The sequence below is a fragment of the Typopeltis vanoorti genome, chromosome 23 (assembly GCF_054136105.1).
Source record: "Typopeltis vanoorti isolate ZY-2024b chromosome 23, IOZ_Tvanoo_1.0, whole genome shotgun sequence".
Classification (NCBI taxonomy): domain Eukaryota; kingdom Metazoa; phylum Arthropoda; class Arachnida; order Uropygi; family Thelyphonidae; genus Typopeltis; species Typopeltis vanoorti.
This window is the reverse complement of record NC_143571.1, coordinates 50,698,043-50,714,732: the sequence shown is the minus strand read 5'-3', so window position 1 is coordinate 50,714,732 and position 16,690 is coordinate 50,698,043. Positions and strand designations below refer to the sequence as shown.

At 35.3% G+C, this 16,690-nt stretch overlaps 1 protein-coding gene across 2 annotated transcripts in view; it reads right to left on the bottom strand.

Moving 5' to 3' along the window:
• Window positions 1–16,690, bottom strand: part of cnc (NFE2 like bZIP transcription factor cap-n-collar) — a 154,642-nt gene that overhangs the window by 29,011 nt on the left and 108,941 nt on the right. The window lies entirely within an intron of this gene.

Below are 16,690 nucleotides of genomic sequence, written 5' to 3'. Positions count from 1 at the left end.
TTAAATCAAAACTATCAAGAAACCCTTCTCTCATCTTCAATTAGATAACCATCCTGATGATTGTTTAATTCTAGAAATAAAGGTCAACATTTAAAATCATTCTACATGATCATTCTAGTTCAAAATTAGTCTTTTCTAAAATCTTTTTACATGCATTCCGTAACAATATTAAATAATTCTGAACAATACTTTGGATAAATCTGTTGTTGAATGCCAGCCATTTGTCATTCTGATGTGTTGTGCTGTGTTAGAAACATCTGGATAGAGTCCAGTAACTGAATAGTCAAAGAGTAGATAATCAGCAGCCTGTTGAATGTATGGAACAATGATTATAAATAATGTGTAGCTAATGTCATGTCACTTTAAGCATATGGTTAATCCTGGAGAAGTGCTTTACTTTCAGGTGGAATTTGCTTTCTCTAGTTGATAAATTCTTTTTGTGGTGATCTGTTTTTAGATGTTTCCCATTTTTCTCTTTCTCTCTCTTTGAGATAGAGAATTTTTTTTTCTCTCTTTACTCTGTGTTAGACTACAATCCCACTTCAGGCCTCTAACAAGTGGGATTCTAGTGTAACACAGAACAAACAAATTCATCTATCACTCAAACACACTCACAATGCCCATGATGTGATTTGAACCAACAGCTTATTTTGGACATTATATATGCTAAATGCATATTTAGGCTTAGGTGCTGGTTTACACTCATAAAATTAATTCAACAGCATGTTTAATTATATCTGCCACCACAACTATGGTCAGTGAAGTCTGGCAGCCCATGTTTTGGATAACGTGCATAGAATCAGATTCTTCTTCTTTGAGTGCCATCTCCTATCGGAGGTTGGCGACCACCTTGGCAAATTTTGAGCGATTCTCAGCTATTCTGAGCAGTCTCTCAGAGTTCATACCAGTCCACTGTCTGATATCTGCCAGCCAAGATTTTCTTCGTCTTCCTTGTCCTCTTCTTCCATTTATCTTCCCTTTTATAATCAATTGAAGTATCTTATATTTTTCATTACGAAGTAGGTGACCAAGATATGCAGTTTTCCTTCTTTTTATGGTATCTAAAAGTTCACGTGATTTCCCCATTCAGATTAAAAAAAAAAAAAAACTACTATACTTCATTACAGCACAAACTTCAATAACTCTTTTTAGAATCAGCAGGAGATTTAAAAAATAGCTTAATCTAAATAAATATGGTTGTGTTATACTTTTCAAGTTTTGGGAAACTTTAAAATTTCTTAGGACTCCTGCCTAAAGCTGAGGCTAACAAACAGCACTCATAGGGGGGGGGGCACCACTGATAGGACTTTAGACTTAAAATGGTCTGATTTCTTCTAACTATTGTTAGAAGAAATGTGTGTTACTACAATTTGAATATGTTATTCCTGAAGATGTCCCTGAGACAAAGATGAAATATTGGAACGATTAAATCTGCTGTTTAATTATTTTTCTTTGTGCTGTATTCATTCCATTAAATTTTATTATGGGCAGATATGCTATCCCACTTAGCCAACTCAGCTTGGTGGTATATATATTAGATATTTGCACAATTTTAGATAATATACCTACATAAAATTTGAATGGGTCAAAACAGTGATGTGACATGACGTGTGTGATATCATGCCACACATGTACATACAGGGTGTTCAAAAAAGAAACACATTCCATATAAAATGTATATATTATTAAAACTTATTGCTGTCCTTTCATATTCAGGAACACTTAAGTATAAAAATGATCTTAGCAGTTGAAAAAAGAATATTCATTGCTGAATACATTAGGAATCAGTTATAAAAAACATAATGGAGGAATTTGAACAGCAATATGGTATATATTGGACTTCTTTATCAGAAAACAAACTTTGCAAAACATGGTTTCGATGAGACACCATGACTGCTCATTTCCTGCACCTCAAGTTATCTTGAGTGTGTTTCGTGGGCAGCTGATTTCAAACATGCACTGCCTGTGGATTGTTTCTTTTTTGACACAGTAAACTTTTATGAAACTGCTACTTTTATGAATTAATTGGCTCTTGGAACACCATTGTTAAGCCAACTGTTGTAAATTGAATCCTAATTATCCATAGGCATTTTGGCATCTTTAATATTATTTATAACCAAGTGAAACACTTTTAACAACTGGTTCTAATCCAGAGTATTTATAATAAGGTGTCACATCTTTTCATTATTTGTATATGGGAAATATGTGACCTCTGCATTACTTCAACCTTGGTATCTCTTCTGGGTCTGGATGCTTGCCTATAGTATGGCTTCTACTAACATAGCCTTTATCGAGATTTTTGATGGATGCTTTTCCACAGGAGATGAGCAGTTCTGTTTGCTGACAGGGTGTATTTGTCTGTTACTGAGTAGGACTACCACTGAATAAATGAGTTAAATCCTTCGGGTCACTCATTGAGGTTAGGGACATCCAGAGATAGAGAGGTTATTATTCCCCTTTATAAAGAGTTGATACTTCCACACTCGGATTACTGTGCTCAGGTCTGGTCACCTGGATTCCTTGGAGACTGTGGAGAGGGTTCAGAGAAGAGTGACTAAGTTGGTGAGTGATGTAAAAATGCTCCCTACATTGATAGATTGAGAGCTTGTGGATTGCAGAGGTTGATTGATAGGCAGAGAACAGGGGATAAGATAGAATTAAATTACTGAAAGGTTTTTATAGGATTGATGGAGGAGAAATGTTTCAGCTGTGTGATGGTGATGGAAGAACAAGAGGTCATCCCTGGAAATTAAAGAAGAGTGTGGTTAACAAGGGTGTGAGAACAAGGTTTTTGCCTGGAGGGTGATGAATGAGTGGAATTCATTGCCTGACTTAGTTGTGAGTTCTTCATCTGTAAATGAATTCAAGAAGAGATATGACAGATATTGTTTTGCTAGTTTGGGTCTCCCGTGATGAGTCAACTGACTCCATGGAGATACCCATAATAATAATAATAATAATAATAATAATAATAATATAATTGCCTAGCTTTAGGAGAAGATCCTTTACTTATGCAAAGGTTCTGGGCAGTAGCCTTACCAACCATTATACACACCCAAAAGGATGTGTGCTTTGCATTATGGAATACTAAAACAATTAATGTGATATTATTTGCCTCTATATACAAGTAGCCTAGTCATCAAGATTCTTCACATGCAAACTTTGTTTGCTTACAATTGGAAAAAGGATCAAACAAGAATATAATTTCTTGGGATCTTTAATATTATTTAAAGCCAAGTGAAGAAAACCTTCAACTTCCAGGAATATAGCTTGAAATCCACAATATCAAATAATATGCTATAAACATTTTTTTGTGTATTAAGATGCTGCTTATCATAGAAAGGGAGAAGCGAAACTTGGATCAAGTCCTATAAATTTCATGACTCTTTTAATGTTAATGCTTTTAATTTCTTTAAAGATTTTGTATTCTCAAATTCACTTTTCCTCTTTCCATACTTTGAGGTCATAAATATGTACTTGTAACTATAGACATTGTAACTAATTTCATGCTAAATTGACAAGGAATGGATAGTGAAACAAATAAAGTTTGCTTTAACTGTAGGTTAAAGCATGCTTTGTGGACATAAAGTGGTAGACAGTAGTCTGTGCCTGTGAAGTGATCCTGGAATAAAGACTCCCAGTGTTTTTTTTTTCCCCTTTCAATGCAAATATGTTTACAATGTTTTGTAATGTAAAACTCACTCATTATTAGAAATCATTCACACTAATACCAAGCTGTACATAATACAAGGTTGGCCTGGTTGGCTGAGTGATTAGCGTATCTGTTTTCCATCAAAAAGGCTGTGGGTTCAAATCCCGCCATGGGCATGGATGTTTGCAACAGTCTGTGAAAATACTAGTGGTGGTGGTAGACAGTAGATGGCATTGGTGTAGATGATGCAGTTAGCTGTAGTTAGTGGTGGAGACAGAGTTGTAGAGTAGCTGCCATCCCTCGATTAGTCTTTGGACTCCCTGGAGGTGTCGAGTAATAATAATTAAAATACTTTGTTCTTGGTTGCATGCTGTGATCTCATTCAGTCAGCAACCTTGGATAGAAAGATACACATCCCAATTGCCTCACTACTGTGGTCCAGCATCCATTTCACACATTCATAATAGAAAATTTTTACAAGTTATAAAAGTGAGGTGATGTATGTGTACGCATACACACTTTCAATAACCTTTGTCACAGACATCATAAAATGAATTCTGAATAACTTCAAAATGTATTGTATATAACTGATTATATACAAACCTGATAAGATAATGTTTATTTAGTCCAATACATAAATACATAACAGCTGCAGTGTAGCACTTTTGTTGTTAAATCAGGTTCAAGACTGCTCGATGAAAGTTCTCCCACACCCCTTCCCCATTATAAATTTCCATCTTTTATTGGCAAAATGCTTTGATTTTTTTTTTTTTTTTTTTTTTTTTTTTTTTGCTATAACTGGACCGTTTTTATCGAATAATATGTTTGAAAATAGGGTAATAATTTCTCCCGCTTGACAGAATTTAATGAAGTATTTAGGATGATTTCTTTCAAATGAACTATTTTAATAAAAGAAAAAAATATCTACAGTGCACATACCAAAAATAGCTGCGGGTTCAACTGTTTTGATAATAAGTTATGCTGCCATACAAGAATACTATATTACAAATTATTGATATGATAATCAAAAGCTAACTTCAGGACTGAAACCATTGTAGTAACAATTTTTAAATCTTCCTTCCCACAAATAAAGTAACTATTTTTCCCTCCGCAATTTTAGAAAAAACATTTTTAACTGTACATTATTTTTTGCAAGCATTTCATTAGTATATATCTAATTAACAAAACATTGCTTTTTACGCCACTTAGCTTGGTGCGTTAATTAACAGGTGGAATATATTTCTGAAGAATATCTTTTTCAATATACTAGAATTCGCTTCAAATTTCTTAGTCAATATCTCACAAGGAAAGCAATAATTATTAAATTAATTATTAATTAATTATTAAATTAATTACGTATTAATGCGAATTAATTAAATTCGCCATTACGAATTTAATAATTCGTAATGGCGAATATAAAACTGGAAGGCAAAATAAATAAATAAATAAGAAATCGGGGACAAAAATTGAGTGGGACATAAGTTTCCGGCGACTGTCTCCCTGAAAATCACCTCACTGCGCGCGCGCACATACACGCAATTTTACCGCAGTTGGATTCCCTACTAACCTAAACTTTGACTCTTATTCTCTTCTTTTGTTTTCACCCCTGAATACGAGGTGATTATTACATAGCAATTAAATATTTTTGTACAGTAAGCGTTAAAAATCTGTTCACTAGATTTTATATTCCTGTACTAAAGTATGGAAAATATAGACCGTTATATTCCTGTACTAAAGTATGAAAATATATCCTTGAAAAATAAACATGGCATTTGTATTCAGGAGCTTTCTTACAAAACAAAACTGCCTTACCCAACATACATTTATGACGCAAAATGTTAAGAGACAAGAAGATGCTACTAAGATGGTGCAATAATGCCGTGAAATTACTGAAGTGTGTTAATGAGTCCTCATGTACCTTGCAAGATATAAAATATGACAAGTATAATAATGAGTACAGATAATAATGACGCATTTCTGAAGGAAAGATATAAGAACAAATGTCATCTAATGAATATTAAGGCGGTACAGAAGATACCAATTGTCTTGAAAATATAATCCGTAACTTTTTAACCCTCGAATAAAAAGGGGAAAATAATAACGAGGTACTGTATACAGAAACTTCTGAAATGTGTATATTTTAATATTATGAGGTTTCGGAATTGCAGATGACTGTATTACATAACAATTTCTCAAAAAAGTTATTCTAATAAAGAAAAGCGCATAAAAATATAAACTATTCTGGATAATAGCTCAGTGGCGAGGTGATTTTGTTTATTATGCAACCAACTAAATGCTTTAAAGGCTTCATAACAAAACATATAAGTCAAACCATTCAAGGCATCGAGTTAAAAATGTGTGTGTAATTGTTTAGCACACAAGTTACACACGTGCATCAGCTCGTGGTAGGAAGTTGAGTACTTTTAGTTGATGAAAGTTGCTAATTTCTAACATTAGAATATCACCGATCAATTTTCTGCTTTATACGAACTGGTATTTCTTCATAATCTCAGTTAAGATTAAAAAAAAAAAAAGTATTTGTGGTAAGAACAGTAGTAAGTAGTTAAAGCACAGTTAACTTTTAACAGCTTTTAATAAAAGTTATTAAAAAAAATCTGAGAATTCCTTCCTCGTGTCATATTCCGAGAAATGCAGTGCCTATTTTCTTCAGATACGCTTTTCCAAATGCTTCACTGTATTTCCATCCATCTATTCATTGGACATCCACAGATGACATATGGTCATTCAGATTCTCGGAGATGTGACACACCAGTCCTCGCTAGGTGGTTTTCTGGAGGCTTCAACTCTCTGAAGATCAGTCAATCCAGACACACCATCCACCCATCTCATTGACGGTCTATCTTCTTCCTCTTTTTCCAGGAACTTTACCTTCTATTAGTGTTTTGAGAAGTCCCCCTTCCATCCGTTCAATGTGTCCAAAGTATTTCAACTTTCTTCTGTCAATATCCATAAAGAGCCTTAACGTTCTGTCCATCCTTTCTAGCTTCCACCTGTTTGTCCGCCTTTCAGTATACGATATCCTCAACAGCATTCTGTAACACCACAACACATCACTACATTTAGTATCTGTAAAAAGAGAGAGAGAAAGGGTGGGAAACAGAGAAATTAATTCGTACCATATTCGGTGGCCGGGATAACGCCTTCATTTTTTTTCCGTTCGAATTCTAGTATGACATGGATGCTTGTGAAACTCTTTCCGGTTTGTTTGCAATTTTATCGAGTTTAAAAAAAAAAAAAGTGTTAGCTTATTTTCATTACATGGTGTAGAGCTACTGCCTTGTTATAAGGAGACCTTAAGTCGCATAAACCGTATTTAGTCTACAAAACGGCATTTTTTATTAATAGTTTTTTTCTATAAAACATTCATATTTTATATACTAATCCCATTTATATTTATATTCTTTAATTTTTTATGTGATTTCGTGTTAAATAAGCACTTTAAGTCACTCTCCAAGTTTGTTCTCACGTCTTATTAAACAAGTGAGTAGATTTATTTTTTAAAAAGATTATCGTTGTTGCAGACATGAAAAATAATGGCGCAATTCAATATTGAGTCGTTAGAATATTTTAGAGAAGATCCCCACATCTCGTACTAGCTTACAAAACAATAAATGAAAGGTGAAACAAAATTACGGCACAGGCAACAGATGAACAACTAGCCTACGTTATTTAATGCATTCGGTTAAAAGCCACGCTTTAACTGGTAATTGCATATGTCTAAGCACACTGCATGCACAAAGCGCAGAAAGTCCAGGAACCAGGATACTCAAGATTCAAAAGTGGTATTACTGCTTTCTTCCTGCACCTTAAGTGTATTAAACAAGTCACATTTCTTTCTTTCAATTTCTCCCCCCCCCCCCCACTTTTTTTTTTCTTCTGAATAAAACTCACGGTTTGCAAAAACCAAAACAAGGTTCAACTTTTAATTAAATTCTTAATTCAGTTAAAAGTTGAGCCAATAAAAATCAGTTAAAAAGTCTAAGTGTAAGGTATCGGAACTAGGAGGTGCCCAGGAAATTAAGTCTTTCTACAACCACCGATTCGAGAAATGGGTATCCAAAGTTTGTCGCACAGTGTTTCCAAAATGAGAGGGAGTCACATCTAGGTGATAAATGTTATCAGAACGTCTTTCAAACTGTGAAGTACTTATTTATAGGACGGAGATTAGCCTGATTCATGTACACAAAGCTGAGTAGGTGAACAGTTATCTTAGGTATCTACCACCATTTGAAAAGAGAAATAAATTGTATTTATCAAAAATTGCATTATTTTGTGGAAACTGTATTTTGTATATAACGTTTATCATCACGATATGTTATGTATTTATTAGAAATAATAAAGACGAAAAGAATTCGAATTCGCCACCTTTTGCATTTCAAGTCCAACAAGCGTCAGCGATGATACAGCGTTCCCCCCTTTTACGGGAGTTCACGGCACCATCTAGTCTCCCCAAATTTTATCCGGGCTCCGGAACTGGCATAGGCTGACGAATCAGACCTATGGCTGGGTCAATATTCCTGACTGTAATCCGTGTGTCCTCAGACCGGTTTGCCTGCTTGCGGGATGAAAAAGACCAGATAAACTGGCGGAAAAAACCCTGCTGTTCACGCCCAAGACCGGCTAACTTGGCTATGGCTGAGGAAGATCCTTGAGCTCCTCACGTCGTTGACAGGAATCGAACCTAGGGCACTCCTTCCCCAGGCATATGGTTGCGAAGCACAAAGCCACTAGGCTAACCGCGCGGATCAAATTCCGCTAGACCGGACCGGGTATGCATGTGCAAAAGCTGATTTCGTAAAACAGGTAATATTTAATGCTGTGCATGTAAATACTATATACATAAAGATGGACAAATCAGCTAATTCTCAAACCTGAAAAGCTATTTATGAAATGAATAAGCATGAATTCACTGTATTATTTTAAAAACGTAATTCAAATGATTAAAGACCTATATTAATTAATGGCAAACCAAAAGCAATATGTACTCATTTAAAAGCGTTGCTTTTATATACAAATAATTCCTTTAAAGAGTAATAAAAAATTTAATTTAAAGAGTAATAAAGTTTATTTAAAAAACTAAGCGTGCACATTTTATGATCCCTCAAAAATTCAGTAGTCACTTCTCCCAATTATTAATAGTGAAATTATTATTAAGGAATTAGGTCGTCAAATTTGGGACTTTTGCGAAGCAACCATCGATTACAGAACTATCATTCCAACGATTATAGTTCAAATATCAGTTCTGTTTTGCATAAATTAGCAAAAAAATGTAAGCAGAATATGGTGAATCAATTCAAGTCTGTAGAGAACAGGATATAGATTCTGAAAGACAAATGATATGATTCAAACGCCTCCTCCTCACCTCCACTTAAGGGATGACAAAAAAAAGCCGAAACCTTGCGGCAAACAACTGGATAGGCTACTAGGAGAAACGCCGATATACGTAAGTTAAAACACATTATGCAACTTTGGATTAATAAAAGCCTCTATACTGAAAAATACAAAGTACTTTATAAATGAGCCCATCAACTGAAAGTGTTGATGCACACGTATACTGCTAAAATACTATCTCTACACTTAATACTGCCTGTGTACTAATTATTTGCTGAGCAAATACCGACACCTCGTGTCTTTGCCAGTAATTTGCAATGCACTTTATTGTTGTTTCACTGTAAAAATTCATATATCCAATTTAAACCTTTAAAAAAATAAATAAATAAAATCACGTTCACTTACAGGTTTCAAATCTATAGCACACTGGTATTGTGGGCAGGTTAATGGTTAGGATATTCTGTGAATCCTGCCTAGAGATTAAATAATGTGTTTTCTCAAGCACTTAAGAGAGAGATTAGGTTGTGAAAGTAATATGCTATTATCCACTGCCACTTAGTCAATCAAGTCGGCTAACTTAGTCATAGGCTTCATAATTTTAGTATATGAACATTAAACGATCTTTTAAAAAAAAAATAATAATAATAATGAATAAATCCTGTAACGCTTTTTCATTTCAAAAAGGGAGTAGGCGACACTTTTTTTTTTTTCAGCCCTAAGTTTTAAAGAATCAGTAGGGGCAGCCGCTTCCACCCCTTATTATCGGCGCGGTAGAGCGTGCTCTCTGGGCATACTAATAAAAGGCGATATTTCCTAATCATGCATATTCTACACACCATTTTTCTGAGATGTGAGACTCAAAGACCGATTTTGTTCTGGGAGGGAAAAAAATCCTACTTGTCTTCAAAGATCGACTAACTCTAGAATTAAGTGGAAACATGTCTAGGGGAGAGAAAAAAAAAAAAAAATTTCCTCTAGTTACCAGAATCGAATTCATAGATCTTTATTTAGCTGATACCATGGGCGTCCGCAGAGGGGGGGAGGAAGGGAAACAAACGGGGAACTTGCCCCTCCCGGGATCTACTTGTGGGAAAAAAATAAAATAAATAAAGAAATAAATAAATAAACATTTATTGATGTAATTATTTGTCTCCAAGCTCCCCCCCCCCCGAAACATTTTCTGCGGGCACCCATGTCAACAACCTATGTTGTTGTTTACGATTATGGCTGAAACTAAAGCTATTTTGAGGCTATGCATCATGTTGATTCATTTGCTAAGTTCTAGATTTGCCTGTTTTGCGAAATGAAGAATCCCAGTTTCCAGGACATTTCTTTATCCTATCCTTCTCATCCGTCCAGGACGGGTTGAGTCCCCTCATAATGGGGGATTACTGGGGTATTAATGCAGCCGATTCGCCATTTCTCTGCTACATCCCCTAAGGGCGATATTCATGATTGTATCCACGTGTGTTCACGCGGAAGTTTGCCTGCTTGCGGATGAAAAATCCCAGATAAACTGGAGAGAAAACCCTGCTCTCCACGCCCAAGACCGGCTAACTTGGCTATGCCTGAGGAAGATCCTTAAGCTCCTCACATCGTCGACGGGAATTGAACCTAGGACACTCCTTCCCTAGGCATATAGTTGCGAAGAGCATAGCCACTAGGCTAACAGCGAGGACATTTCTTTGCAGGCCTCAAACAACAACAACAACAACAACAAAAAAAAAAAATTAATGAACGTATATCTGTATTGAGGCAATCAATCAATTAACCTATGAACTATTTTCTTCTGTCACATTATATTACATGGTATTATCTTCTAGTTTTATTGTCATGTTGTAAGTTATAGCGCCCCCCCCCTTTTAACGTGGTTGTTTTTCTTTATAAAGAAAAAAAAATAAGTCAGTAGCAACATCAACATTTTTTTTTTTCTTAAAGCGAAATCATTTTATTAACATTTCATATTCGGGAATCCTTTGCTTTTAAAAAAATATTAAAAAGAAACTATACACTCCTAATCTCGCAATAATTCGAATTAAGGAATGCTATGGATGAATGATCACTAATAAGTTTTTATTTATTTATTTATGTAACTCCCACCCACGAAATGTTGTAAACCTATAGTAATTATTAGTACTGAGGAGGGCTAAGTTTTTTTTTTTTTTTAATTTATATTTTATATGGTCCGAAAACCGTGTTCTAGACACCAAACATAGAACTTTTTAAAGCCATATTCGGCTTCCAATAAGCGAGGAAGTGGTCTCCCACCAGGCGATTAAAATCACCTACGGACAATCATAAGCATCTATGGTTGGATTCGAACCCGTAGCGGTTATTGCGCTCACCACTCGACCATCCTCGCCGGCAAGTACTTCCATTCTAGTTTATCTCAGGATTTTTAAGAACCACTATTTGCATACTACTTAATGCATAAATTAAAAAAAAAAACAACTCCTATCGAGAAACTTCTATGCCAACTCTAAATGCCCTATCGCTAATAATAACCTCCATGGAAGTGAATGAATGAATGGCAATGAGGGGAGGGGGGGAAGATCCCAAGAAAATATATTGAAATTTTCTTTTCTTATACAAGCCTTTTCCAAGAATTGCTCGTTTTTCAGAATAATTTAATCCAATAAGTCGATATTATTTCACCAGAATTAGTTAAATTGCTCTTTCGACATTAAACTGAATATCAAAACAGAAACAGGAAGAATAATTGGTCTAAGAAAAACGTTTCCACAGAATTTGCCAGCAAATAAGAATAACAGATAATGAAGATATAAGAAATGAGCTAAGATTAAACCAACCATAGACATATTATTATGACTTCTACTGAAGAATATTCAAAACATGCACACAGACTGCCGGAGAAATTAAATCTGAAAAGAGAAATAAAAATGATTGCTGGGATCTCTGTAAAGTTGCCGGAAGAGATCGTACGAGGCCTAATAACTGAACAGAAAACAAACAGAAACTGTTCTTACAGTTTTCAGCATAAAGTTTTCGAAATAAATCCCCGAAAAAGTACATCTAACGAAGTAGATGATTTTTACTAAATAATTATTTTTTTCTTGTGCTTGCAAATATACTTTAAGGCTGGAAGGCAAAAACAGTTCGAATTTCAGTTGAAATATCATTAATCAACTAGTATTATCACGTCTCACTCATTAATTTCTAATTAAGTATAATAAAATGGTTTTCATTAAAAATGAAACACTAAGAGATTTCGCAGAAGAAATAGACACTGTAGAAAGTTCCGTAAAGGTCTGCAAAATTAGGAAAACAGTAAATGAAGCAAGGTTTATGATATGCTTGTTCCCCATTCCTCTTGTATATGATAACGACATACCGCATGCGGAGAACACGGTAATCAACGAAACGGAAACGTATTATTCTTCAGTGACAGTGAGCCAAGGCACAACATCAGACTCATCAAATGTCTTTCAGGTCACAAGATTATGAAGCGTGAAAGAGAGGAGGGGAGAAAAAAATATTTCTCAACAGTTCTACCGAAGTTCTCTTAGACGAGACTAGAATCGTGAACAGGTATTCTTCAAACATCATAACATCCCCTTGATAACAGAAAGCTGTAAACAGTACTTTTTCAGGGTTTCTTTAAAAATCCGTGTATATGAATTATAGCAATCATACAAACACACGGATATTTCAGGAATAGCTTTCGAAGTGATTTATAATTTTTCACTGACGGGGGTTTGATATTAATGCTTATACGAAAACGAAAAGAAAAGAGAAAAACTGCTCTTCTAAAATGGCAAATCTCTAACAGGCTGCACTTCCGTGTCATAAACTACAAAGAAAAATATTAGACACGAAAAAATTTGAAACTACACTATAAAAAAAAAAAAAAAAATCAAACTCATGTAATTTAAGTAATACTTTCCACTTGACTTTTACAAAGATTTGTCCGGAAGCTTAAAAAATTGTATCTCATTTTGATCGGAGTTATGAAAACCTTGTGCATTACGAATATACATACAATTACAGAAATTCCTGAAAGGTTGCTTATGCTTGGATCCGCCGATACTTTTATATAGTTTCTATATTCGGCACGAAACTCTTGTAGTTTCTATATATTCGGCTTTGAAATAATGTTGGATTCAATACCCACTTAATTTCTATAATCATACAATTACAGTGTTTAAATCTGCTAAATGCGTATTTTTAGGAGGCAAATTGTGGGCATCTCTGTTTGCTAGATTTGGTAAAGGTAGAATTACCCAAACAGATCTCTGGAAACACCGTATCGATGAAATAGGACGATAATGAAGTCAGCTACCCAAAAACTGTTAGGTCACTATCAATGACAACCAGAACCTATGGTCTATTAAAACGAGTAACACTAACGAAAATTATCGGAGGAACAGAAAGCGCGGACGATATCATAGTTGTTCAGAAGCCATTCGGTTTCCTATATTCCATGTGGTTATATGAAGTTTTATGGTACGAACTATTATGATGAGAGACCTTTCAACAATAGATTTAGCAGTAGTGGCGGGGGAAACCGGAATCGATAAGTCATGTAACATAGCGCACTCGTCGTGGACAAACGAAGAGTACATTAAGTTCTCTTGAAGTTTGGTGGAGACCATTTCACAGGTGTAGCTTGTATGGCAATAATCAACCGAGAACCCTCACATTCTGCTTCAACTATATCGATAAAATTGAGCGGGTTTTCTACACTAATGCCAATATGCTATTATGGAAAGTTTGCATTCCCTCGTATATTTAGCCGAATTTCAATTCTGCCGAACACGTTGCTGATCTGATTGGTTAAGTGGATAGAATATCTGCTCCCCAACCAACAAGCTGTGGGTTCAAATACCACCTTGAGCATGGATGTTTATGTCTTTAGGTTGTAGATGAAATTCATCATCCAATGTGAGACTACCTCCCTTCGTACTGGTGGCTTGAAGTAACCTGAATAAAGTTTTCCATGACTAGTCTCTAGTGCAGGATTTCCAGATTATTTAACCCTTAGTCCACCAACAGTACTTACAGGGTGTTCGGGATAAATTTGACATATTTATAATTAATTATATTTTCCCCTAAGTTACATGTATTAACACACAATTCTCTTCATTTAAAAGTTTGGACCCTTCTTCATTCATATACAAGATGTCAGAAAGGATGGATAGCTGGAACCCACCTGAATCATGGAAGAGAATAACTTGTATCATGATGATTCGTGCCCGCCATCAAAATAAGGATATTACGACTGCTGCCCAATGCTCCCTGAATACAGTAAAAACAATCAGGCATGAACTAGAGACTTGCAATGGTGACTACGAGGATGTAGCAAGAAGAAAGATCCCTAGCAGACGATCTGATTGCGTTCGTACAGCAGAATTCCTCGCAAATCTGCAGGAACAGGTGTTGAAGAACCCTGGCATTGGAATTCGGGCTTTGTTCGTGGAGTTGCTAACTGTAGTCAAGCCTTGGATAACAAGGGTAGCCAATGGTAGGCCGTATGTATGGCAGCAGGATTCGGCCCCTTGCCACACCTCTGGGAAAAGTCAAAAATGGTTGTCTGAAAATTTCTACGACTTCACCAGTCCAAATGTTTGGCCTCCAAACTCCCCAGACCTTAACCCCATGGATTATTTTGTATGGGGCGCAGTTGAAAAAGACACCAATCGCACTTCCAGTAATACAAAAGCCCAGTTAATGGATAAAATTAAAACAGTTTTTGCGGCCCTTCCCAGGGAGACTGTAGCATCAGCTTGTTCGAGGTTCCGAAGCAGAATTGAAGCTGTGATCGATGCTAATGGTGGTTATTTTGAGTAAATCTTGTTGATAGTATTGTAATTAACTCTGCCTGTAATGTTTTTTTGTCAATTCATTAAATTTAATAGATACAAAGAAGATTTTCTTTTTCCTTACGAAACTGTCAAATTTATCCCGAACACCCTGTATATGCCATAGGATTATAACCTTTCGCAGGTGGGATTCACATAAAAATTTTAAAAACGAAATAAAACCTCCCGGATGTTCTGGTATTGCGAATCAAAGCAAGAGAGAAATTACCAATGTCTGTGAATGAAACAGAAAACTAAGAGAAATGTACAAAATAAGGCAACTAAAGAAGAATATTAATTGTCGGCCTGGTTGGTCGAGTGGTTAGAGTACCTGCTCTGGATTCGAATCCCGCCATGGGCATGGATGTTTGTGATTGTCTTTAGGTGGGAGATGAATTTCATAGTTCGGTGTGAGACCATCTCCCGCTTATTGGAGGTCTGGAGGCTTGAAAGAGTTCCATGTTTGGTCTCTAGAGCAGAGTTTCCAGACTGAAAAATACATAAAAAAAATTCAATATATATATATAATTGATAAAAATTGGGAGAAAAATCCTTAGCCCTCCCACAATACACATGTACTACAGGTTTACTAATAATCTTTCGTGGGTAGGACATTATTAAAAAAAAAAAAAAAAAACCCTCTCTCCTTCGATGAGCTTTTTGACCCCAAAAGAATTAATGTAATAATAATAATTATGTGGAATGCAGTTCATATCTAAAAATGTCCTTTCTACCTTTGATTTTTCGTGCATACTGAATAGAATTATATTTAAAAAAAAAAATTAAGATATGCGTGAATCTCCATTGGAAAACCTGATTGCACAGTCTAACAGGATATTAAATTTCTTTCTAAATAATCGTAACGTATACTATGGCATTAACTTATATGAATATGAAAGTAATACATTTTAAATATACAAATTTAAATATTAATATAAACATAAATTTCTCAATTTTATAAAGCTGAATGAAAGAGTTCTGCAATGTGTGTGTGTGTGTGTGGAGGGAGAATACCGTAATTTTGAATTGACCGTGAGTACAGCGTCATCTGGCTGTAAGGCCAAAAGGTTTTTCCCGCGAGGTAACTCTATATGTCTGTGTGAGTGATAAGATCTAATTTTCTTGAGAAAAACAGTAAACAAATACAGATATGAAACGCACATCAGTGACATATCCAGAGAATTCCACAGATTGGGTAGAGGTGGATTGCACTTGACGCCTTATATTCCCACAACTTCCCTTTTCCTTCAACAGGCCAATTACATAAATCAAAATTTTACATCATACAAGTAAACAGAACTGACCGGATGATTTAAATACTTGACATACATAATCTAACAGCTAGATTACTGTTATGATGACACAAATGTTTTTCTCCACCCCCGTCAATAAAGATGTGAAGTTTGGTAGAATAGTATAAAACAAAACTGATAGCGATATTTTAAAATAAGAAACAAAATCAAAATCAGTCACACCAAATCAAATAGAGGTCTCTAATTCTACCACAGCACAACCATATTTTTATCCATTAATAAACCGTGAAAAGCGTAAAAACTGTTGGTATATCAACAGACTGACCTTAAACACCTTGCTTTGTAGCAAACAATATAATCTTGAGAGCAGCAAAGAGGTCTGATAGGAGACTATCATTACGTAGCTGATAAATCTGCTCACGCGCACGTGTTTGTGCTTGTGCATTCATTTAGAAAGAACTGATGTAACACGTCTGTTAGTATATTAAGATTAGACAAAGAAAAGTCAGCCTTCATGGAGAGACAAAGGCTTGCTTTTTAATGGGGGATTTCTTTCAATCTGTCAATCACTTCAATCAGAAGCTGATGCGAGGTGCGATCTAATATTAGTATTA